General features: G+C 40.7%; 1 pseudogene; it reads left to right on the top strand.

Moving 5' to 3' along the window:
* Positions 1–6,716: 6,716 nt before the first annotated feature.
* On the top strand, positions 6,717–8,070 carry LOC127207326 (heterogeneous nuclear ribonucleoprotein K-like; annotated as a pseudogene).
* The last annotated feature ends 18,819 nt before the right edge of the window (positions 8,071–26,889 follow it).

Consider the following 26,889-nt stretch of genomic DNA (forward strand, 5'->3'; position numbering starts at 1 on the left):
TGAACTTTAGTGCGAGGAACTGTGCTCCAGAGAAGAGGATGTGTCGGGGTCCTGTATATTTGGTCTTCAGTGTGGGTCCTCTGTGATTACTTTTGTGATGTGGAAGCTGCGTTGTAACTACAGGGCGCCTGTGTGCTTACAGCTGCTAACTTGTGTTTTATGCAGCAGGTGGAAGAGCGCTGAGCTTCAAGTCAGGCGTGGTCCTAGTCTGACTACTGTCCTTACCTTCTGGGATCTCAGACAAAACATTTAATCTTTCTGACCCTGTATTTACTGATCTTTAAATGGATTGGTCAGACTGAAACCATTTCTGGGCCCAGGTTAATTAGTGTGTGAAGTGAAATGCTGCACAACCTTACTCTAAATGTGGGCTTTTTGATTTACCAAGTATGCTGGTCACAGTACTCAGGCCTCAAGTCTGTTTTCACCATCTTTGTTTTCCAGTTTCCGCATAAGCTATCTTTGTTTAAACTCCTCTCTTTACTCTTCCTTGTTTGAGACATGCTTTCTACTCATGCCTGCATCTTGCTGTCCTTTCTGTAGTTCTACAGCCTTACCTTTACCTTACCACAGGAGTATCTGTTTATGGAGCACAAAGCAGGCTTGCCAGATGGCTCAAAGATTAAAAGAACTTGCTGCTCTTGCAGAGATCCCAAGTTTTCTTCCAAGCACCCATGTCAAGCAGCCTACAACTGTCTAGAGCTCCAGTTTCAAGGGGTCTGACGCCTTCTCTGGCCACTGTGTGCATGCGCACACGTGTGGCACATACATGTATAAATAAATGAAAACAATATAAATAAAATTTTGTGAGGTTCCCACCCCTAGACAACAAACTACAGGCAACTGATGACTGCTGAGAAAGGGAGAAATAGCCTTTCCTGGGGACAAGTCCCCTAACTAGTTATCCAAGACAAAACACTCAGCTCTGAAACCAAAACACAGATGACAACAGGTTGTTTTGTATAATTTTGCACACACACTCACACACATAAATGTAACAGTAAAAAGAAGAAATTATCAATTTGACAATGGGTGAGGTCATGGGAGGAATTAGAAGGGGAGGGGGTCTGAGAGAGGAAGGAAGAAAAGGAAAGTGAAAAGTATTGCAATTCAATTTTAATTAAAATGTTCAAAATTTTTAAATAGTAAGTACTAATAACAAATCTTTATGAAAACAAAAGTAAGTTGAACTTTTCAAGCCAAGTTGGACAGGCCTACTATTCCCATCACTGTGGAGGCTGAGGCAAGACACACCCAAGCGTGAGGCCAGTCTGCATTGCATAGTCTCTGTCGTAGTGAGTAACCTAAACAGAGAGACCCTGTCTCTAAAAAGCAAAGCAAAACCCACACAGACTACCAGGGGTTGACAGAGGGCAAGTGCCCTGCCGGTTTCCTGTTCAGGCATCACCACCTGAGAAGCATGTTTCTTCCCTGAGGGGGCAGAAGGCGAGGCTGGGGATGTGGCCACTGCAGCAGACAGCCTGGGTTTGCCTCTTGGTCCTTTCAGCAGCTGTGTCAACTTTAATCTGTTTCCGCACCTGCAAAGTGGAAACAAGAACACCTATCCAAACACCATCTTGCAGATTAACTGAGGCTCTTCATAAGATAGTGGTGGCCTCCGTGCAGCTGAAGCTGAGGCACTGGACGGGGGAGTAACCTCAGGCAGAGGACAGTGTGCTGGTTCTGGGCCTCGGAAACAACATCCCATGCCCTACTTTCTGCTGCATCTTGCCATGTCCTTACCCTGAGGTGTGCATATTGGGCCAAACTATGAAGAAGAAAATTAGCGTGATTTGTGGGTGATGTTCTTTTCATTTAATTTGAAGCTACCTACAGCAATATTTTCTCACAAGTGAAATTTCTGTCTGAAATGTTTTGTTGCTGCTTATTTATTTATCTTTTGGGTCATTGCTGTTAGTTTCGTTTGCTTCCCAACTGGCATGCCACAATAATTATTATGCTCTCAGACATTAAAGAAAGGGGCCCTGAAGCAGTCTTTTGGACAGCCATTTTATATATCATTCTATTTGAAAAGCAGCGCACATAAAAATTCTTCTTAGCAAATGTTAATTGATGAAAACATTTCTGCACTAGCGCCCAAGAAAAGCAATATGTTCTTGGCTCTTTCAAACCACAGAATAATCTAGCCACTCATGAGAAAACTAGTTATTTATTTCTATACAAACTTTAAAAATCTTTGTTTTTGATACCAAGGCTCTTTTATTCTCTATCAAAGCAAGTTTTAAAAGATATAACAGTCACCTCCCCCGCCCCAACACTTTTTAAAATGAGAAAATCAGCTGAATTATTTAGTAAGGCTCTAAATGGGTACCAAGTCTACTTTCCACTCCACTATTTGAATACACTGAGGGCTGAAGGGGAGTGTTTTCACATTTTCTAAAGTGTATCATTATACACAATGATCTAAAGAATGAGAAAAATAAGTCAACACACACACACACACACACACACACACACACACACACACACACACACGGCACAGCAAAGATTTTCACTGGTGTACCGAAGTTCTTTAGTATTTATAGAATTATAATGTTGCACAAACCTGCAACATGGAAAATATTAAATCTGCATGAATAGATGAGTAGTTTACTTTCACCAAACTCTCCCAGATGCAAACAACAAAAAAACGTAGATATTATTGATAAAGGATCAGTTTGTACACGAACTTTATTAGATTTTAAATTTCTCTTGAAACTGTAAAAATAAACCCTACATATCCACAAATGTAGAAATTAAAATTCCCAGGCTCTATGATGACATCTTGCAAAGAATTTTATCTTAAAAAAAAACTGGATTTGCATACTTTTTTTCAAATATAAACATAAGTGAACAATATATATTGTGTAATAAAAATGAAATAATACTTCCCAGAGGCAACTTACTGAAACTTATTGCTCAATCTTTAATTAGAGAAGTGTCTTTTTTTAAAGGAAAAAAAAATCACTTTAGTCAAATAATATTTTAAAAATCATGATGCTCCCTTCCAAAATGCTACCAAATGTAAAGCATTTGAATGTAAGATTAACAGAGTGGCACATTTTCAGGAATCAGCATCTCTATTCATAATCAAATTCTCTGTCACACACACACACTAGGCATTTCTTTACTTAGAAAAATATTACCTATCATCTATCTATCTTCTGTCATCTATCTACCTATCTATTTATCTATATCTATCTATCATCTATCTATCATCTATCTATCTATCTATCTTAATCTTACCTATTTATCTTTGGAGTTTTTTGTTTGTTTGTTTGTTTTCCATTTTTGAGACAGGGTTTCTCTGGGAAGCCCTAGTTGCCCTGGAACTCACTCTGCAGACTAGGCCACCTCAAACTCACAGAGCTCCACCTGCCTCTGCCTCCCAAGTGCTGCGACTTAAAGGTGTGCGCCATCACCATGCCTGGCAATGACAAGTATCATTTACATTAAAATTTGTTGCTGTGGTACTCAGTTAAGAGATGCTACTGCAGCCAGCCCTGTGGCTCTACATGTTTCCTTTCATGCTGGTGGCAATTTAGATTTTTCATCCTTGCTTGTTCTCATATTGGTGCTTTGCAAAGATAGGAATAAAACCCCATTTCCAAAGCCCCAAAGGTGCCACACTGACAGTGTCTCTGGTGTGTTCACACACTGGGGTCTGTGTGATCCACTCACTGGAGCTACACTAGCACATCAGAATTCTGTTTTGGAGGAGGACAGCATAAAAGCCTGAGCTGTTGCTGTTCTGTTCAGGAAATGGCCTCTATGCCAACGAGCTGAAGGCTCTTCCTCACTTTTTCTTCTAACAGATTTAGTGTGTCTAGTTTTATGTTGAGATCATTAGTCCACTTGGACATTAAATTTGTGCAGGATGATAAATATGGATCTATTTGCATTTTTCTACATGTAATCCAGTGAGACCAATACCATTTGTTGAAGGTGCTCTTTTTCCATTGTATGGTTGACTTCTTTGTCAAAAATCAAGTATCTGTGGGTATGTGGATTTATTTCTGGGTCTTCAATTTAATTCCATCGATCAACTAGCCTATTTCTATGCCAGTAACATGCCATATTTTATTACTGTTGCCCTATATTACAGCTTGAGATCAGGGATGGAGATTCCTCCAGATGATCTTTTATTGTACAGGATTGTTTTAGCTATTGTGGGTTTTTTGTTTTTCCATACAGAGTTGAGAATTGGTCTGTAAAGAATTGTGTAGATATTTTGATAAGATTGCATGAATCTATAGATTGCTTTTGGTAAGATGGCCATTTTTACTATGTTCATCCTCCTGATCCACGTGCATGGGAGATCTTACCATCTTCTGATATCTTCTTCAATTTCTTTCTTCAGAGACTTGAATTATTTTTCATACAAGTCTTTCACTTGTTTGGTTAGAGATACACCATGATACTTTATATAATTTGTGGCTATTGTGAAGGGTATAGTTTCCCTAATTTCTTTCTCAGCCCATTTGTCATTTGTATACAGGAGGCATACTGGTTCGTTCGTTTGTTTGTTTTAATTATTCTTGTATCCAGCCACTTTGCCAAAAGTATTTATCAGCTGTAGGAGTTCTCTTGTGGAATTTTGGGGGTCACTTATGTATACTATCATATCATCTATGAATAATGACTTCATCCTTTCAGATGTGGATTCCCTTAATTTCCTTTTGTTGTCTTATTAGTCTAGTTAGAACTTCAAGTATGATATTGAAGAGAGAGAGAGCGGGACGGGGGGAGAACCTTGTCTAATCCCTGATTTTAGTGGAATTGCTTTAAGTTTCTCTCCATTTAATTTGATGTTAGCTATCAGCTTGCTGTATATTGCCTTTATTAAGTTTAGGTATGTGCCTTGTATTCCTGATTTTCCAAGACTTTAAATGTGAATGGGTGTTGGATTTTGTCAATAGTTTTTGGCATCTAATGAGCTGATCATGTGGGTTTATTTCCCCTTTCAGTTTGTTTATGTAGTGATTACATTGATAGATTTCCGTATATTGAACCACCCCTGCATTCCTGGGCTGAAGCCTACTTGGTCATGGTGAATGATATTTTTGATGTTTTCTTGGGTTCAGTTAGCCAGTATTTTATTGAATATTTTTGCACCAATGTTCATAAGAGAAATTGGTCTGAAATTCTATTTAGGGTCTTTGTGTGGTTTAAGTATCAAGGTGACTATGGCCTCATAGAATGAGTTTGGTAATTTTCCTTCCATTTTTATTTTGGGGAGTAGTTTGAAGAGTATTGGTATAAACTCTTCTTTAAAGTCTGGTAGAATTCTGTACTGAAACCATCAGGCCCTGGGCTTTTTTTGCTTGCCTGACTTTTGAGGACTGCTTCTATTTCCATAGGGGATATAGGATTATTTAATTTGTTTACCTGATCTTGGTTCAACTTTGGTAGGTGGAATCTATCAGGAAAATTGTCCATTTCATTTAGATTTTCAAATTTTTGGCATATAGGCTTTTGAAGTAAGACCTAATGATTCTTTGAATTTCCTTGCTTTCTGTTGTTGTGTCTCCCTTCTTATTATTCAATTCTTCATTCTTCATTCCTCCTCCTCCTCTTCCTCCTCTTCTTCCTCCTCCTTCTCTTCTTCTTCTTCTTCTTCTTCTTCTTCTTCTTCTTCTTCTTCTTCTTCTTCTTCTTCTTCTTCTTCTTCTTCTTCTTCACGGGGTTTCTCTGTGTAGCCTTGCCTGTCTTTGACTTACTTCATAGACCAGTTGGCCTTGAACTCACAGCAATCAGCCTGCCTCTGCCTCCTGAGTGCTGGGATAAAAGGTATATGCCACCACACCAGGAATGTCTCCTTTTTGTTTCTGATTTTGTTGATTTGGATAGCGTCTCTCTGCCTTTTAGTTAGTTTGGTTAAGGGTTTGTCTATCTTGTTGATGTTCTCAAAGAACCACCTCTTGGTTTCCTTGATTCTTTGAATTGTTTTCTTTGTTTCTAATTTATTGATTTCAGCCCCGAGTTTGATGATTTCCAGGCGTGTACTCCTCTTGGGTGTTTCTGCTTATTTTTTCCCCTGGGGCTTTCAAGTATTCTGTTAAATTGCTTGTATGAGATGTTTCCAATCTCTCTATGAAGACACTTAGGGCTATGAACTTTCCACTTAGCACTGATTTCCTTGTGTCCCATAAGTTTGGGTATGTTGTATCTTCATTTCTTTGAATTTTAGGAAGCCCCTAACTTCTTTCTTTATTTTTTTTTCCTGACCCAGTTATCATTGAGTAGAGAGTTTTTCAGTATCTGTGTATATGTAGACTTTTTGTTATTTCTGTTGTTGTTAATGTCCATGATGGTCTGACAGGATGTAAGGTATTATCTTAATCCTGTATCTGTCGAGGCTTGCTTTGTGACCTACTATACAGTCAATTTTGGAGAAGGTTCCATGAGATGCTGAGAAGAAGGTATAATCTTTTGTGTTTGGGTGAAAAGTTCTGTAGATATCTGTTAGGTCCATTTGATTCATGACATTTGTTAGTGTCATTATTTCTTGCTTTAGTTTCTGTTTCATTGACCTATCCTTTGGTCAAAGTGGTATGTTGAAGTCTTCCACTATTAATGTATGGTTCAGACTTTATTAATGTTTCTTTTACAAATGTGGGTGCCATTATCCTCTGTTTCACTGCTGCACGGACATCACCGTCATGCTTGCCTCCCGCTCTATTGTGGCCTATTGGGCATTCATTTAATTCAAGAAAATGGAGACTGAATAGCCAGAAGAAACCCTCCCCAATGCCAAAACCAATGGTGAATTTGGTAAACACTCTGGAGAAGATGTCAAAGAGGAACAAACCTTTAAAAGACCTAGAGATACTGATGAGATGGTTGAATTACTTCAGAGTAAGAATGCAGGAGTAGTGATTGGAAAAGGAGGCAAGAATATCAGGGCTCTTCATACAGACTACAATGCCAGTGTTTCAGCTCCAGACAGCAGTGGCCCCTGAGTGCACACTGAATATCAGTGTTGATATTGAAACGATTGGAGAAATTCTGAAGAAAATCATCCCTGCATTGGAAGAGGGCCTGCAGTTGCCATCACTCACTGCAACCCACCAGCTCCCACATGGTCCTGATGCTGCAGGATGCTTAAATTACCAACATTGTAAAGGAAGTGACTTTGGCTGAGACTGTTGATTCATCAAAGCCTGGCAGGAGGAATTACTGGTGTCACAGGTGCTAAAATCAAAGAACTTTGAGAAAACCCTCATACAACAATCAAGCTTTTCCAGGAGCGCTGCCCTCATTCTACTGACAGAGTTGTTCTTATTGGAGGAAAACCTGATAGGGCGGTAGAGTGCATCAAGATCACCCTTGGCCTGATGTGAGCCTCCCATCAAAGGATGTGCACAACCCTATGATCCCAACTTTTATGTTGAAACCTATGATTATGGTGGCTTTACCATGATATTTGATGACTGACATGGATGGCTTGTGGGACTTCGCAAGTGGGGAAGAGGTAGTTTTGACAGAATGCTTTCTGGTCAGGGTGGGTGTCCCATGCCTCCTTCTAGAAGACATTATGATACGAGCCCTCATTGAGTACCTCATTCACCTCCTCCTGGTCGAGATAGCCCAGATGGCAGCAGAGCCCAGAATCTTCCTCCTCTTCTACCACCACCACCCAGAGGGGGATATCGAATGGCCTCCAATGGAAGAGGAAGGCCTGGAGACTGCTATGACAGCATGGTTGGGTTCAGTGCTCATGAAACCTGGGGCTCTGCAGTTGACACAAGGAACCCATCAGAATGGCAAATGGCTTATGAGCCACCGAGTGGTTCTGGATATGATTATTCCTATGCAGGGGGCGTTGCTCATATGGTGATCTTGGCAGGCCTATTATTACCACAGAAGTAACTATTCCCAAAGATTTGGCTGGATCTATTTTTTGCAACGGTGGTCAGCGTATTAAACAAATCCATCATGAGTCATGAGCATTGATCAAAACTGATGAACCTTTAGAAGGATCTGAAGATTGGAACAGAGGACCAGATACAGAACACACTGTATTTGCTGCAGAACAGTGTGAAGCAGTAATCTAGAAAGTTTTTCTAAGACTAGGGAAGAACTGAAGGAGTCCTGCATCTTTTTTTTTTTTTTTTTAATCTGCTTCTGTTTGAAAAACCAACATTCCTCTGCTTCATAGGTGTTCTGCATTTGAGGTGTTGTGAAACCTTTGCTGTTCACCAGATGTAATGTTCCTTACAACAGGCTTGGGGGGAGAAACTAACATTGAAAATTTGAAACAGCAGCAAAGTGAGTGAATTTTATTTTTTGCTCATTGTTGGTGGTTTAAAAAAATTATTGTGAACACCTTGCTTTGTGGTCACTGTAACATTGGGGGTGGGAGAGGGAGGAAAGTAATAGTCCACATGTGCCTGGCATTTGTTCAGAGCAGTGTGCAGAATGTAATGGTCTTTTGTAAGAAACATTTTGTGATTTTAAGAATAAATTTAGTGAATTTTAAAAAAAAGCAACAACAACAACAAAAACAAATATGGCTTCCTTTATATTTGGGACATAGATGTTCAGAATTGTGATGTCATCTTGGTTGAATTTTCCTTTGATGAGTATGAAGTGTTTTTCCTCATCTCTGTTGGTTAATTTTGGTTGAGAGTCTATTTTATTAAATATTAGAATGGCTACTCCAGATTGCTTCTTGGGTCCATTTGCTTGGAAGACCATCTTCCATCCCTTTACTCTCGGGTAATGTCTATCTTTGTGGCTGAGGTGTGTTTCTTGTGTGCAGAAGAATGTTCGGTCTTGTTTACCCATCGTTCTGTTAGTCTTTGTCTTTTTATTGGAGAGTTGAGTTCATTGATATTGAGTGAGATTAATAACCAATCACTGTTAGATCCTTTTATTTTGAAGTTGTTTGTGGTTGTATTTGCCTTCTTGTCTAATTTTTGTTTTGCTGAAGTGAAGTCTGTGTTTTTCTGGGTGTAGTTAGCTTCCTTGGGTTGGAGTTTTCCTTCTAGTATCTTCTGTAGGGCGAATTTGTGGATAGATACTGTTTAAATTTGTTTTTGTCATGAAATATTTTGTTTTCTTCGTATATGGAGACTAGTAATTGGCATGACCATGATTTGATCAACTAACAAGTAGCTTGTGTTACTTAGCTATCCTAAACATCCTGCAATAGCACTTGGTATTATAATTGAGTTGGATGGATACAATACTTCATATTAGAGTAGAAATATATATAATGTGTGAAGAATAATCTTAATACCAATATATCAAAATTAAACTATTTTTCATCAATATACAAAATTCTATACCAATGAATTAAAAATAACCTTATTTGTGAGTAACAATTAAGGCCTTCGGTTAAGGAGTAGATTCAATCATCTATTTTTTATTCTATCATCCCTATATATTTCTTTTTTTGATTTTTGTTGTTGTTGTTTGTTTTTTGAGATCGGGTTTCTCTGTGTAGCCTTAGCTGTCCTGGACTCACTTTGTAGACCAGGATGGCCTAGAACTCCCAGTGATCTGCCTGCCTCTGCCTCCTGAGTACTGGGATTAAAGGCGTGCATCACTACGCCCAGCTCATCTCTATATATTTCTATATCCCCCTTTCTTTCTTTGTGGCTCCTATCTCCTTACCTATGAAACACAGATAAAAGAAAAGAGAGACATCCCTGAGTCCAACCTAGTTTTCTCTGTGTATAAGACCAATAATAACTTATAACCAACTCCCAATGAAAATAAGTATCTGTAGCCCAAGAAAGCATATGTTCATGATTTTTAAACCTTGGAAAATAGAGCAGTCATTATATATATTTTCAAGAACTCTAGTCCTAATCTTAATACTTTTTCTATTTTCTGATTTTTTTCCTTTTTTTATTATTAATTTATTCAAATTACATCTAAGTTGTTAGCCCATCCCTTGTGTCCTCCCATTCTCCCCCCTATTCCCCTCCCCTATGTCTGTGACTGAGGGGGACCTCCTCCCCCTGTATATGCTCATAGGGTATTGAGTCTCTTCTTGGTGACCTATTATCCTTCCTCTGAGTGCCACCAGGCGTCCCCATCCAAGGGACATGGTTAAATATGGGGCACCAGAGTTTGTGTGAAAGTCAGATCTCCTTCTCCACTTAACGGTGGAGAATGTTCTGTCCATCGGCTAGTCTGGGTAGGGGTTCGAAGTTTACTGCCTATATTTTCCTTGGCTGGTGCCATAGTTTGAGGAGGACCCCAGGGCCCAGACCCGACTGTAGTTTTCCAGGACCCTCTGGATCCTTCTATTTCCTCATTATCCCAGGCTTCTCACACCTAAAGTCTCAATAGGATGTCCTCCCCTCTGATCCACTTTCCTGGTAGGTAAAGTTTTTCATGGGGATGTACCCCTTGGACTATTGTCTTGATATAAGTGAGTATATACCATTTAACTCTTTTTGCTTCTGGGTGAACTCACTCATTACGATAATTTCTAGTTCAATCCATTTGTCCACAAATTTCAGAAATTCCTTGTTTTTAATAGCTGAGTAGTATCTGATTTTTTTCTAGTATATTGATCAATATTTTTTGATTCTTGGTATTTTGAATGTTTTAAATTCATTAAAGATATTCTGAAAATTATGTTGTTTTTGAATGTCTTGATTTTTATTATTTTTGTCATGTATGCCTATGTACTGTGTGTATGTCAGGTGCCCATGGAGATCCGAATAGGATGTTGGATCCCCTGGAACTGGAATTAGATGATTACGAATTGCATTTGAGGGCGGGGAATTGATTTCAGGTTCTCTGGAAGACTAGTCAGCCTTCTTAACTACTGAGCCATCTCTCCAGCCCCCTCTGAACTCTTTCTAATTAATGTTGGGCCTCGTTTTAATCTGAATTTAAAACTTATGTATAAAATTGTGGTGTGCCTTTAAGATTTGATAGCGTGGCTACCTGAGTAGTTCCTTTCATGAACTTTAGCTTTTTGAGTAAGACACAAGCTTCTGGAGTCTCTGCTGATTGGGTGAAAACATAGCAAGTGAAAAGAAATCAAATATTTTCCATCCCTGTATAAACTCAAATAATTGCTCAGCTTCTCCCCTACACACACAAGGGGCATGCACTATTTTTTTATACACACAAATCCCAGTATTGAGCAAAAGCTCATGAAGAACTTGTATAGGTAGCGAATATGACCAAAGTGCATGCACATATGACGCTGCTGTGATGAAGGAGAAGGAGAAGGAAACAAAAAAAAGTAGGGGTAGAGGAAGGGACAGGAGGGGGAGGGAGTAGGAAGGAAAGAAGGAACAAGGAAAGAGGAAGAGGAAGGAACTTGGAGTCCCAGAGCTGAGTTTCTGCCTTGCTCCGCACTATTTAAAACTTCACTTCACAGCTCTGGCCTTAACAGCATGGCTGCCTCCCCAAGTCTACTAGGACTTGAAAACCCACCTCCCTGTTACAGGGTCTAGATCGTCTCACGGCAAAATCCACAGCATCGTGAGTCGTACGCAGCTCGTTTCTCTCTCTCTTCAGTGATCAGACATTCTCTCAGGTCACCAGCGTGTGAAAACATGATGCAGGTCACACACGCACGCACGCACGCACGCACGCACGCACGCACGCACGCACGCACGCACGCACTCGCGCGCGCGCGCGTGCGCACGCATACTCAGCTTTCTAGGTGCTTATAGTGGAAGGCTTTCAATTCTTAGTACTGTCTTTACAGCCTTCATCTGTCAGAAAGTCCTTTGAGCAGTTTTCAGTTGTCTGTGTGTACATGAGTATGCACTTGCATGCACACGCTTGCCTCCTCCTCTTTGAAAAGACTCTTCCCTTCCAATGGTTTCTGAGGTATCATACTAATGTGAGCTCTACACTTTCTCCTTCGTCATCCTTTAACTGGGAATTATATCTTGGAATGTTTCAAGGCTGAGCTGTAAGTACAATTTCTTTTTATCTCATAGTCCCTCCTGAGAAACGCTACCTATAACGTTAATATCAGCAAGGACCAGCAATCCCCTGCCCTCTCCTGCCTCAGCACATGTCTCTAAGGACTCCAAGCCAAGGTAATGGAATCGCTGGCATCTTCTCTGCCTCCCTGACACCTGCTTCCAAATGCCCTCCTCCTCTAGGGCTCTGCTTCAACACAATTCCGAGGCGAGTGCCTTGTCCTTACAAGCTCGGATCCTGGAATCCCAACGGGGTTGGGGTTGGGGGGGCAGTGAATGAAGAGGGGATACACACCAAAAAGTTGGGTGATCTGGGCTCTCTAATGGAGGAGAAGCCACAGCATCCCAGAATCTCACTGTCCTTATTCAATGTCACTGAATGGGAGGTGAGGTTATTGCTTACAGCTGAACTAGGAGGAGGCAGGGCTATTAGATACAGATAAACAAGGAGGCAGAGTTATTATATACAGCTGAATAAGGAGCCAGGCTTAGCTAACCTAGGTGTCTGTAGGGGACTGGACTTTAGTCTGTAACCGCCTGCAGCAGCAGTCCTCAACCTGTGGGGGCTTGAATGAGCCTTTCACAGGGGTCATCTCAGACCACTGGCCCTACCTGAATGGATACAGTTAGTAAACACATCAGAAAAATGGCTGCTGGATTATTTGTGTTGGGGTCTTTAAAAAATAGCTAACATTTAAAACCACCGAGATTAATTCCCCACGCCACGTTTTGGCTATGTGCCTCCTCCACCCAGATGATTCGACTCTACGCCTATTGGCCATGTTCTTGCCCTCAATGCAACAAAGCTGCTGTGGCACCTGAGTTTTCATTGCTTTTGGATTCAAAGGCCTGGGCTCTGGCCAGACAGGCTAGCAGTGCGGGCTCATGCACGGGGTCACCTTGGCCAGCATCTGCTCTGCCACACACAGCTGGCGAGGCAGGCAAGGTTCTCAGCCTACCCTGGGCTTCACCACCCACACAGTCTCTCAACAGTGTGCTTCCTGTTTTCTGCTAAACCTATGGCCGCCCCCCCCTTCCTAGCCAAATTTATTGCCCTTGTTCACTGGAAATCAAGGGTGTGTCCCCCAACATAAACCAATAACTGGTGAAGCAGCCATGTCTCTAACCACTCTCATGGTTGCTTTTTTAATAATCTTCCCCAAAGCACCTCTACTTGTCTCACATTTTACAGTTGACACTTAGAATCCTGCCCCACCCCACTTTTACCTCTATTTTTATTCATACCATCATTTGTTTGCTTCTCTCAGGAGCCTCTCTCAGCTGAGTCACGTGAGTTCCCTAGGGCCAGGTATTCACTGTCTCTGTCCCTTTTTTTTTTTTTTTTTTTTTTGGTGCCACTCTGTCATAGTCTTCATGGCTTCAGGTATTGAGCTAACTAGGGCTCCAAAGGAATGACGAGAGGACAGACTCATGGACATACATACCGAAAAGTTGGGGTCAGGTGGTCTGGGATATCTGATGGAGAAGCCACAGCATCCCAGATGTTCAGTGTGTTTATTAAATCCAGTTGACCTGGGTAGTGTGATTACTACATACATCTGGGCAGGTTTGCCTAAGCCCAGGAATACAGTGTCTGTCTTTAGCTGTCAACATTTGGGGGCAGAAAGCTATGGGGAATATTTTCTGCATATAGCATCTACATATTTGCACCCACATCCAAGGAAGGCTTTTCCTTCCCTCTGAACCTTACCTGAGGAAGACTTCACCCTTCCAAGTGACCAGCACATTGGTCCTTCATATGACCATCAACAATACACACTCCTGACTTTGATTATTTCCAGTCATCTACTCCTCTTGGATGTTTCTGCTTCTTTTTTTTCTAGGGCTTCCAGCTGTGTCGTTAAGTTGCTCATGTGGGATATTTCCAATCTCTTTTTAAAGGCACTTAGTGCTATGAATTTTCCTCTTAGCACTGCTTTCAATGTATCCCACAAATTTGGGTGTGTTGTTTCTTCATTTTCGTTGAATTTCAGGAAGTCCTTAATTTCTTTATTTCTTCCCTGACCCAGGTGTCATTAAGTAGAGAGTTGTTTAGTTTCCATGTATGTGTAGGCTTTTTGTTATTTCTGTATATGCCCAAGACCATGATGACCTCATGGGATACAAGGTATTATTTCAGTCTTCTTGTATCTGTTGAGGCTTGCTTTGTGACCTACTATGTGATCAATTTTGGAGAAGGTTCCCTGGGGTGCAGAGAAGAAGGTATATTCCTTTTTGTTTGGGTGAAAGGTTCTATAGATATCTGTTACACAGGACATTCTTCACAGTTGAGTGGAGAGTGGGGTCTGACTTTCACACGAACTCTAGTGCCCCATATTTGACCACGTCCCCTGGATGAGGAGCTCTGGTGGCACTCAGAGGATGGATAGCAGGCTACCAAGAAGAGACTTGATACCCTTTGAGCATATACAGGAGGAGGAGGTCCCCCTCAGTCTCAGTCATAGGAGAAAGGGAGTAAGGGGAAAATGGGAGGGAGGGAGGAATGGGAGGATACAAAGGATGGGACAACAATTGAGATGTAATATGAATAAATTAATAAACTATATAAGAAATAAAAACAAACAAACAAACAAACAAAAAACAATACTCACTCACTTAGGACTCCAGTAACTCCCTACTGTTAGCTATCTCATTGTGCTGCTGAGAAACTATGGGGAGGTCTGGGATAGTTCCTTCTTATTCTTCTGTAGTCTCTGACCACAATCCCTTAGGAGTAGTAAGTCCTTTTTTCCTCCTTAAAACCCATTTCTCACCACTGTCACTAAAATCCATCTCTTCTACTAACACCCAAATCTATTCTCTCCAAAGTGAAGATTTGGGCATGCCACTTTTCTTCCTCCAATCTGCATGGTGGAGGCTCTTGGCTCTAGGATAGACTCATCCCAAGGCCTGAAGCGTTCTGAGTTTTGGCCTTTGATACCCTCTTGCTGTTTCTGTCACCATAAAAGCTCTGACCCTCCTTCTAGCCCTGCTAATGGACATTCAGCTCGGTTTCAAATGCCTGTTTCTGCTTGCACATGAATCTCTGAACATGCAATTTGGTTAGGTTGAAATGTCATTTTTATCTTCAAATCATGCACACCATTTCCAAGTTATAGACTTCTACCCATCTCACCTCTTAAAAAAAAAGTTTCTGTTTTAATTCATTCTTACATATACCTGTGTATACAGTGCTCTGCCTGCATGTACACCTGTAGGCCAGAAGAGGGCACCAGATCTCACTATAGATGGTTGTGAGCTACCAAGTAGTTGCTGGGCATTGAACTCAGGACCTCTGGAAGAGCAGACAGAGCTCTTAACCACCTCTAAGCCTTCTCTCCAGCCCTCATTTTTTTTTTGAGACAGGGTTTCTCTGTGTAGCCTTGGATGTTCTGGAACTTTGTAGACCAGGCTGGCCTCAAATTCATGGAGATCTGCCTGCCTCTGCCTCCCTAGTGCTGGGATTACAGGTGTGTGCCACTACCACCCAGCTTTGTGTACAATTGTTAATGCTACTTTGTTCCCCCAGTAAAACTCAGATTTGTGTGCTTAGTACTAAGTACTATTAATATACTAGCAATATTTTGAATGCATGAATGAGTAAAATATACATTTACTTTAAATAACAGAATCATGAACAAAATAGATTTAAATGAAAATATTTGACTATTTTATTAATGACTTAATGTGTATAATCACTTCATATATTCTGAATGACAGTTTTATGCTTATCTTGTAAGAGAAAATTACTGTTTATTTTGAAAAACATGAGTAAAATATTCACCTTATGATTTTTATCTATAATTTGTCTTTTAGGTGAAAAAAGGACTATTTTCAAAACATTTTAGCTTTAAGCCATATACATCTGTCTTTTTTTACAAAGGATAAAATAGCAACCCGTGTCTAATGAGGGAAGGAGCTTGTGAAGGCAGTTGTAACAACTGCCGCCTTTTATGAACATGCTCCTGCTGTGTCTTGACGGAATTGCAGAAGCTAGCCTTTCTGTCACTTGCTATTTCACATGCTCCTAGTACTGTGTTCAGTACTTTCAAGTATCGCCAATATATGAGACAATATTCAGGCGTTATCGACTCCAGTCCACAAATGTGGAAGTATGAGACTGTCATTCTCTACAAATATTAAAAGAATTGAAATCAAAGCAATTATCATTTTGTACTGTATTGCAATAAAAGTAGAAATTAATAAAAAAAACCTTTGTATACTATATAACATCATGAAAACTGAAAAATATGCTCTGAGCCAATAGTATAAAGGTGAAGAGATTATGAAGAATTAAAAAAATTTTTTTCTTAAGATTAATGAAAATGGCTGGGCAGAGGTGGCGTGTACCTCTAATCCCAGCACTCAAGAGGCAGAGACAGGTATGTCTCTTGAGTTTGAGGCCTGCCTTGTCTACAGAGCAAGTTCCAGGCCTACACAGCATGTTCCAGAAAGAGACCCTGTCTTGACAAAAAAATCAATAAAAATGGAAGCATACTAAACCTCTGGGACAAGCCAAAACCAGCAGTAGGAGAGGTGCGCACAACACCAGCATCTACACCACTAAGGCAGAAAGTCAAACAGGGAACTGTCATCTACCTCAGGCAACTGGAAGAGAAATAGAAATCAAGCCCAGAATAATAGGAGGGAAAATACAGGTCAGAGCACAAACAGAGTCTAAAAGTTTTCAAGTGCAAGTGAGTCATCAAATGAAGTTTATTTTATTTATTTATTTTTTTAAGAATATGCAATTGAAGTGGGCGTGGTAGCACACACCTGTAATCCGAGCACTTGGGAGGCAGAGGCAGGCAGATCACTGTGAGTTACACAGAGAGACCCTGTCTCAAAACCCCGCACCCCCCAAAAAGAATTTGCAATTGGCCATCCCTATAGCACACGCCTTTAGTTCCAGCACTCGAGAGGCAGAGGCAGGCAGATCACTGTGTGTTCGAGGCCAGCCTGGTCTACAAAGTGAGTCCAGGACAGCCAAGGCTACACAGAGAAACCCTGTCTCAAAAAACCCAAATTAATTAGTTAATAGGTTATCATGAGCGACCAACTGTATACCAAAATTTAAGGATATAAAATAAACAAAAATTTGACACATTAACCTTTAGCAAGATTAAATTTTGGACAAACATATTCTCACCTGTAATGAGCAATGAGACAGAACCTGTAATAAAGAGGCCTTCGTTAAATAAAAGGCTAGTCCCAATGCAGTGCATACAGTGTATACAGTGTATACAGTTATGAAATTTTTAAATAAGTAAATGCTTGGGATGGCTTCACTACTGAGTTATAACAGAAATTCTAAAATAGTTTAGACAGATTTACAAGAGAGAATTTTTCAGAATTCATTCTAAAAAGCCAGTATTAGCCAGATGCTAAGAATACAGAATGACACACAGAAGCAAAAAAAAAAAAAAAAAAAAAAAGGAAACTGCATATTAATATCACTGATGAACCTAGATGCAAGCATGCTAGCAAATGGAGCCCGAGAGACAGCTTGGTGGTTAAGAATGCTTGCTTTTCTTGCAAAGAACACAAGTTTGCTTCCTGGAACTCACTTGGCAGCTCACAACCATCTGTAACTGCTGTTCCAGGAATCCAGCACCATCTGTCTTCTGGACCCTGGAGGCACCAAGCGTGCATGTGTTGCACATACATACCTGTAGGCACAACACTCAAAAACAAAGAACAAAATAAACTATAAAACACAATAAAATCTTTAAAAAAATACCAGCAACTTGAAACCAACATCTTATTAGAAAGAATATTATGTCATATTCAGGTGGGAGTCAAGCAGGAATGCAAGGATGGTTCAACATATAAAGTCAACACACATGAGACATGGCACCAAAAGAATGTTTCTAAGATAGAGAACAAAGGAAAAGTGGCCACTGTCACCCCTCAGTCAACATAGCCCCAAAGTCCAAGGAAAAGTGGCCACTGTCACCCCTCTCAGTCAACATAGCCCCAAAGTCCAAGGAAAAGTGGCCACTGTCACCCCTCTCAGTCAACATAGCCCCAAAGTCCAAGCTGGAGCAAGCAGGCAAAAAAAGATAAGAGTCAGGGTTTTCCAACTTGTTTGTTTGTTTTGTTTTTAAAATATTTATTTATTTATTTATTATGTATACAGAGCTCTTCCTGCATGTACACCTGCAGGCCAGAGGAGGGTACCAGGTCACATTATAGATGGCTGTGAGCCACCATGTGGTTGCTGAGACTTGAACTCATGACCTCTGGAAGAGCAGTCAGTGCTCTTACCCGATGAACCATCTCTCCAGCCCCGGGTTTTCCAACTTGTAAAGGAGGCTTTCAAGTTCTCAATTTGCAGATGGCATGACTGTGTATAGAGAAATGCCGAAGCTCATCCAGAAACCTCTGGGAACGATAGCGAACATAGTGTACAGTGACAGGAAAGAAACCCACAAGGAGACCAGCAGCACTCACTTCTATTACCCAGTAATACGTTATGCAGAAAAAGAATCACAACATTAAAACAGAATGCCTAGGAATTAATTTAAACCACTTTGGAATTTTTCATAGTGAAGATATAAGACACTTGCTCTAGGTGATTAGAGGAAATAACCTCAAAATGAAATGCTGTCCCATAGACATGGGTCAGAATAAATACTATTAAAATGGCAATATTACTCAAGGTGATCTACAGATTGAAGGCAGCTCCATCAAAATACTGAGAAAAAAAATCCACAGAACCAGGGAAAAAAAAAAAAAAAAAAAAAGAAGCCTAGAATTTGTTCTAACACTAAGTAGCCAAAGCAATCTTGAGACAACACAACAGGACAGGAGGACAGCACTGCCGGCTTTAAAGTATGATCCATGCAGTGGTAATTTTAAAAACTAGCAGAAAGCCGGCCTCACAGAGGACTAGAATCCAGAGGCCAGAAGTGACTCCATTTATCTTTAGCCGAATGGTCTCCCTCAAGGAGCCCAGAACACACACTGGGGAAGAATGGCCTCTGAGCAATGGTGCTGAGGAAACTGGCCACATACAGAAGACTGAAAGTACCTCCCCATCTCTCACCATGTAAGAAATCCAAACAGCCTCTTAAATATTAAACTGGAAGCTGGAACCAATAGAGGAAGTAATGAGGTCTTTTAATAGGCAAGACCCAAGCAGAGCCAACAAAGGCAAAGCAGGTGAATGAGAGGCCATCACCTGAAAACCTGCTCCTCGCAGGAAACAACACACCAAACAGGCACCTCCTGAGAAGGTGCAGTGTCTGCGAGCTGTGTTGCAGCAGAGGGACAGATGGAAGATATGGCGCCTACATGGTGGGACACTGTGTAGCTGCTGTAAGATCACATGACCCCAGAATAAATCATCGGCAGTCAACAGCAACAAAGCCCAACCAATAGCCAGACCGAGAAGCGGCCTCCAGCCCTAAACAGACAGATCTTCAAAGCAGACGCTCAATAGGCATGTGGAGACGTTCCACACCTCTACTCACGGAAACCCAAGTTAAAACCACAACGAGACATCACCTCACGCTGTTCAAATGACTGCCCTCCAGACAAAAGAGAAGTGCTGCTGCCAATGCAAAGAAAAGGCCACTGCCAACACCAGGTAGAAACGCAAAATTACAAAATCAGTGTGGCCATTGTGGAAAACAGAAGAGCCTGGGGAATTGTCTCACATACTTACAAACAAACCCACTGCATCGTCCAGCAGCCTCACTAGTGGATATATGGCCAAACACAAATGCAGCCAGCATGGTCAAGGAGGCTTCTCCAACGGCCACATTGACTGTGGCTCTGTTCACTATAGCCAAGAGGCAACAAGCAAGTGTCCATCACCTAATGAACAGCCTAAAAATGTGTCAGATATACACGGTGAATACTATTCAGCCATAAAAACCATGAAACACTGTCATTTATGTCAATAAGCATGGAAGTAGAAGTTGTCCAGTAAAAATAAGCACAGAAAGAAATCATCACATGACCTCTCATATGTGGAATCTTAAAAATGGTATTTTCACACATGTCAAGAGTGGAATAGTAGTTACCAGAATGGAGAGTTATAGAGGGAAAGAAATAGGGAAATAGCTTGTTAGTGGGCATTATGTTATTGAAAGGAGAAATATGTTTTTTGTGTTATATAAGATAATGTGTGATATCTTATATATCTTACATATGCTATACATAAGATATTGTATATTTTTTAAAGTGAGAATTATTTATGCATATTTTCATTAGAAAAAATAAATGTTTGAGAATATACTATATAAATACATATACACAGAGATTTGAACATTAAACAATGTATACATGTACCAGATTTCACATAGTTCTCTATAAATATATTAGATCCCCTTATGGCAATTAATAAGGAAAAGGAGCAGGGAAAATGGTTCAAGTGGTAAAGTGCTTGTTCCTGTAGGCACGACATCTGAATTTAATTTCCACAACCCATGGGTAGGAAACAAAAATTCAGAACTGGTGCCATGTGCTTGTGGTCTGTGCACTGAGGAAGCAGAGGCAGGCAGCCTCGACGAACTGGTGAGCATGAGGCCACTGAGGCACTTGTCTCACAAGACAAGGTGAGGGCTCCTGAAGAATGACATGGTTGATCCCTGGCCTTCACATACATGTGCACACATGTGCACGCACACACGTACACACACATGTTAAAAATGTGATGCAGGTACACAATGCAGCCATTAAGAAAGGTGAAATCTTGGCCTTTGCAAGGCTATTGCACGTGTGAAATGAAACACGGCCACTCAGAAAGGCAGGCACCACATGCTTAGTCTCATATTCAGAGCATCGGTTTTTAAAATCTATGTGTCTGGGGGTCATGACATAGGAGCGGGACAGTGTGAGGCAAGGAGGAGCTCCCGAGGGAGGCGGGAAGTAGAGGGTGATGGATTCAATGTACAGTGAAAAGGGGCACTAATTGGGGGAGGAAAGGGAACCAGCTGCCAGGGATGGAGCTGGGAGAACAGAGCTGTCAGGTCAGGATCCTGAAAGCAGCACTTGATGCAGAAACCATGGCAGAAGGCTGCCTGCTGGGTCGCCTGATCATGGCTTCCTCAACCTTCCTTCACAGAGCACCCAGGCCCACCAGCACAGGGTGCTAATGCTACACTGAGCTGAGCCCAATCCCATCTCAGTCAGAAAAACACAAAAATAAATGCTCTATAGATTTGCCTACAAGACAAGCCTATGGAGGCATTTTCTTAATTAAGATTCCTCCTTCCCAGATGACCCTAGCTTGTATCGAGTTGACATAAAACTCTAGCCAGCACAGGATGCTAACATAAAATAGTACAGTGTACAATGTTGAGTGTCATAGTGATCAAGTCACTTGTCAGGGTCTAGGAGGTGTCAAAGCCTCTATGCTTTCTGCTCATCCTCAGAAGCCAATTCCTCATTTTATCCAGGGAAACTGAAATTCGAGCAACCGACCACACGTCCACCTTTCCTTTGCGCCGTGTGACATCACACTCAATTTCAGTGTTTTAGTACATCCGCAGCTGCAACCAGCATGTGTCATCAAGTTTGAGTGCAGGATACTCTTGCCTTTAAAAAACAGACTCTTAAATATCAATGACCTGTTCTTAATATAGTCTTTCCATAGTAATTAAATTTTCATAGAGCTCTTTGATGACTTTATTATTGGTTCTTCAGAAATCAATAGTGTTATTTTGATGCTTGCTTCTTTCAAACATTACAACACAAGCAGTTTAGCTCGTTAGCTCAACTAGAACATAGTGTTGGCATCAATCACCACGCGATTCTATTGACTGCTTTTCGAAAAATCCGTCACCAAAGCCATACCCGGTTCTTCTCCTCAGTCATGTTGGAAGCTTCTCTAGCTGTGTCAAGTAATGCACCTGTGTACCTGTAATCCCTTTGGAGTGAAGAAAAAAAAATCAAAGAACAGGTTTTCATAATTTGCTCCTGTTTAACCTCCCATGAGTGTGCGTGTATATGTGCATGCATGTGCGTGTGTGCGTGTGTGTGTGTGTGTGTGTGTGTGTGTGTGTGTGTGTGTTGCACATGTATTGCGTTTGTCAGCTCAGGTACTCATGTGGAGGTCAGGACAACCTTTGGTGTTGGCCCTCACTTTCTACCTTCTCTTGTTGTTCTGTGGCTGCTCACAGCAGGCTGGCTAACCTGCCAGCTTCTGCCCGCTCTCCACACCTCATTTTCTTATAGAAACAGGGGACTTTCAGGCCCACACTACCTCACTAGCCTTAATGTGGGTTCTGGAAGCCAAATTCACGTTCTCTTCCTTGTGTGGTAACTGCTGAGCCCTCCCTAGGTCCCTCTTTCATTTTCTATCAGTTAAAAAGTGGTCTCCCCCCAGCCCCTTTAACATGCTCAGATGCATTCACTAGCATTCATTAGCAAGGATGTATTAAATACTTCCTACATGGAAGCCTTTCTGGGAGATATAATGGATAAACTAGACAGAATAGCATACAATAGACAGAAGAGCATACAACTTCTATTGTAGTGGGGTGTGGGGTGTGAGGGGGCACAGTGGACACCACAATAAACCAAAGAACACTGAGAAATGCTGGTAAAAAGTGTAAGAGTTTTGTCCAATAAGCATTTTGGAGACAGATAATACTATCATTTCTTTGAACAGGATTGTCACATAAGGTCTTTTAGACCAAGACTGTGTGGGAGTCATTTAGCCATTTGAAAGCTGTCTCAACACACCTGCATCAGAAGTAGGGGCAGGAAGAAATATGGGAGTTTCCTGGGGAGAAGGAAGGCATGGGACAAGTGGGCAAGAGAAGCCAGACACAGAAGATTCAGACAAACTGAACGTCACCATCACTTTTTTGAAATAACATCACTGACATCTCAGTTGCCTTAGAGTTAATTGTAGCTCACTAATGCTATTTGACCTCAGAGGAAAAACCACATATTATCATAAAATTGTAGAACTGAGAGATGCCTCAGAAATTACTGAGCCCAACCCTCTCATTTTAGAGACAAAATGAGAATTTGAGCCTATAGTGGTTAGGTGGCCTGCAGGAGGTTACTCAGTAGGGAAAGACACCTAGGTTTTAAGCTTGAGGTTTACTATTACAGAGCCCAGTGTTTTTCCTAGAAAACCAGTTTTTAAGAACCATTTCTTTTTTCTTTTTTGTCACAGTATTTATATGTCATGCCTGATTCCCATTTGATCTGTAAAAAAACCAAATAGCTATAATCTACCCAATATTTAAGTAGAATTAACTGTTTCTGATTTGGATTATATAATGGTCTTTAATTTTTGTATTAGTCTTTATTTACTTGTTTTTCTCCCCTGTGGTGCTGGGAATCAAAACCACGTCTGTACAATTAATGCATACAAGCAAATAAAGTATATAATGTAGACTGCAAAGGGCATGAAGGCTCAAGTGTGGGTCATCCATGTTGTAGAATCCTTCAGAGGATGTGATCTTCCAACACACTTGAAAAATAGAGTGGAAATGTCCTATCTGCAGGGTCAGATTTCAGAAGAGCTTTCCATTTCCTTACTCATGTTTCCAGTTTTGAAAAAAATGATTCCACTCTATTTAAAAAATGAAACATTCTAGATTTATTCCTAATTCATTGACACATTTTTTTTTTTTCCCTTGAAGCAGTGTGTTTTGTGAGAATAGATTCATTGTTGCTTTCTTTACACAATTGTTGGAGGTTGGTCTGATGCTATGTATTTTGATGCTAATTATTGGCTCTGGAAAGATCTAGTTGCTGCCCTGAACCTTGTCTCCATGATTGGCTGAGTAGAAGGCCTACACCTGGGCAAGGCGGAAGGGAGGGGCAGAGAGAATCTTGGGAAAGAGAGGCAGACAGGAGGAAGAAGGCGGAGCATCGCCATGGAATAAGAAAGAGTCCTGTGGGCCCAGAGGAGGAACTCTGAAGTCCTACATGAAAGAAATGGCCAAAGTGAACAACCTTAGCAAGTATTTTGGGTTTATGGGTGGGAGGTAAATCAAACTGAAATTATTAGAAGCAGATGGCATGGGACGGGGGCTGGGATATAAATGAAGAAGCTTAGGAGGTACTATCTGACTTGCCCCAGGTGGAAACAGGCTATCATAGAATACAACAGAGGCCTATGTCTTTATTGATTGTAAAAGTGGCTTATATAATATCATCATATTAATTATAAGCTTAATAATAAACATTTATTAGACCATACTTTAAACTAACAGCAACACACATTGCCCTGGAAGTTTCCAAGCTTCCTCCTTGGAACCTGATCTGTATCACTGCACATCACTTCCTGTGCAGGTGATGCCGCCTCTGCCCCCTTAACAACCTTGTTTTGCTCAGCTTATTCTTTCACAAGTCTTTTGAAAGTTCATACCAATTTGTTATACCTTCTCTTCACTAAGAATATTGTGAACATTTTGAGTGAAACATACACCACAGGTATTTCAAAGAGCAGACCAACACAACAGGATAGATCACAGTCCAGAGGCCAAATCTGGACATCAGTCTGTTCATGTAAATAGCCTGTTACCAGAACCTGCTCTTTGCACCACATATTACCTGGGCTTGCCGTGTTTTGAGACAAGATCTCACAGTGTAGCCCTAGCTGGCCTGAAACTTGTGAAGATCAGGCTGGCTTAGAACTCACAGATATCCACCTGTCTCTGTCTCCTGCGTCTTAGGATTAGAGGCGTATCCCACTACCCCTACCTGTAGCTACTTTCATGCTATACTATGGAGTTAAGTAACAACCAAGACTGAATGACCAGCAAAAAAGAAGATATTTATTCCATTTACAGAAAAAGTTTGCAAACACCTGACTACACACACACACACACACACACACACACACACACACACACACACCCCTATGTGCACGTAATACTGGGCAGATATTTGTAAAAGTGAGCCAATTATGGTTTTTACCTTTCATTAACTTAAAAAAATCATATACTGAAAAGTAGAAAGATTTCTTCCCAGTATGTTTTCACTCAAGTGGGCCCATGAGTAAACTATCAAAGTGACCAGCACAAACAATCTCCCTGGGGTGATTTGTAACACATTAGAAAAACATCTTATGAAAGAAACAATTATCTTAATAGGATAATATGCCTTCAAGAGACCATCTGACCCCCCTATCTGCCTTTTTAATGCTTTTGCATTTTATGGGAAGGTCCTTTTAACAATTTCTTGACACTTTAGGCAAGTTAGCTCATTAAATTCCTAGTCTCAAATTCACTTCCACAAATATGTTCCGTAAATGTATTCTAGTGTCTGGATTGGAAACATTATTTGCGTAGTAAAATCCTGGAATCTGACATCTGAAATACAAAGTTAACTTTAATAGTTGTTAAATTGCTATATAGATAAAGTTGTTTTAGGTATCATAGTTGATTGAGCATTTTTGTTACTCAAAATTTCATAAAGAAAACCACCTTTAGGTACATAACAGCCTTGTTAAAATTAGGACAGGAATCTCCTTTTTAAAGACTTATTTTTATCGTGTATGTGTGTGTGTGTGTGTGTGTGTGTGTGTGTGTGTGTGTGTGTGGTGAAGCACACACACACAGTTGGCAGTTGCCTGTGGAGATCAGAGGCATCGCATCCCCTAGAGCTGGTGTTACAAGCAGTTGTGGGCCACTTAGTGTAGGCCCTAGGACCTGAAATCAGGTTTTTAGCAAGAGCAAAATGTGCTCCTAACTCCTAAGCCATTTCTCCAGCCTCAGGTATTTCTAACTTCCTTCTTTCTTTCCTTCTTCATTCCCCCTCTCCCTTCTTTTTTTTTTTTTTTTTTTTTCATTCCCTTTGCAGCATAGACTGATCTCAAATATACTGTGTAGCCCAGGCTGGCCTTGGACTCACCACCTTCCCAGCATAGCTACTCAAGTACTGGGAATGCAGGTGTGTACCACTATGCCCAGCCCAATGCTTTTCTTAAAACACAAAACAAAAACAAAACCCAAAAACTTCTATTGCATTTTTAAAAGTTATTTATGTTTGTACATGTATGCGTGCCTCTGTGTGTGCGTGTGTGTGTGTGCGTGTGTGTGTGTGTGCGTGTGTGTGTGTGTGTGTGTGTGTGTGTGTGTGTGTGTATGTGTGTATGTGTGTGTATGAGTCAAGCACATGGAGGTCAGGTGAACCCATGTGTGAATGAGTCAGTAATCTCTCTTCACCACATGGAGTAGGCATTGAATTCAGTTGCCGGACTTGGTAGCTGGGGCTTTTGCCTGCTGAGGTGTTTCTCTATTCTTCCCTTTATAAGTCTTAAGTTTGTGTGTTCATTGAGGATATGAGTGAATAAAAAACAGCTTTGAAATTTTCACAAAACGTGGCTTCTATTAATAAGAATACCTTGAGACACTTTCAAAAAAAATCATAGCGTTTTCATTTCAAAATTCTGATTATGTATGTTGGGGTGGAGTATTGGAATCTTTCTTTTAAAAAATAACTTCTCTAATGCTCACTACTCTCATTGGATCACCATGTATTATAAGCACATGTCAATTTGTCACACAGTGACACATAAATGTCTAACTCAAATAATGATGAAAAGGGCAAGTAAATAAAATGTGAACATGTGGAGTGGTTTATGTCATAAGAAAAATGCTCCAGCTCTGAGGAGACAAACAGGAGAATCCCTGGGTTTCACAAGTCTAGCTGGATGAGTGGGCTCCAGGCTCAGTGAGAGACCCCATCTCAGAAAAATAAAGCAAAAAGTGATTAAGGAAAACACCTGATATTGGTCTCTGGCTTCAACGTGCGTGTGCACACACATGTACACATCTATACAGCACATACAACAAAGCAGAATAAAGCAAAATAATTGCTTTCAAGAAGCTTAAAGACCTTTATGTGAACACAGACAACAACAACAACAAATCATAAAACAGTAAAGGAACAAAGAGAATGTACCAAGAGATAGAAATCATAAAGAAGAATCAACTTATTAATCTAACAAATGCATGAGTGATAAAATAAAAAAATAGAGTGTCAACAGAAATTCAACCTAGCA

This window comes from Acomys russatus, chromosome 24 (assembly GCF_903995435.1).
Source record: "Acomys russatus chromosome 24, mAcoRus1.1, whole genome shotgun sequence".
In the NCBI taxonomy this organism is placed as follows: Eukaryota; Metazoa; Chordata; class Mammalia; order Rodentia; family Muridae; genus Acomys; species Acomys russatus.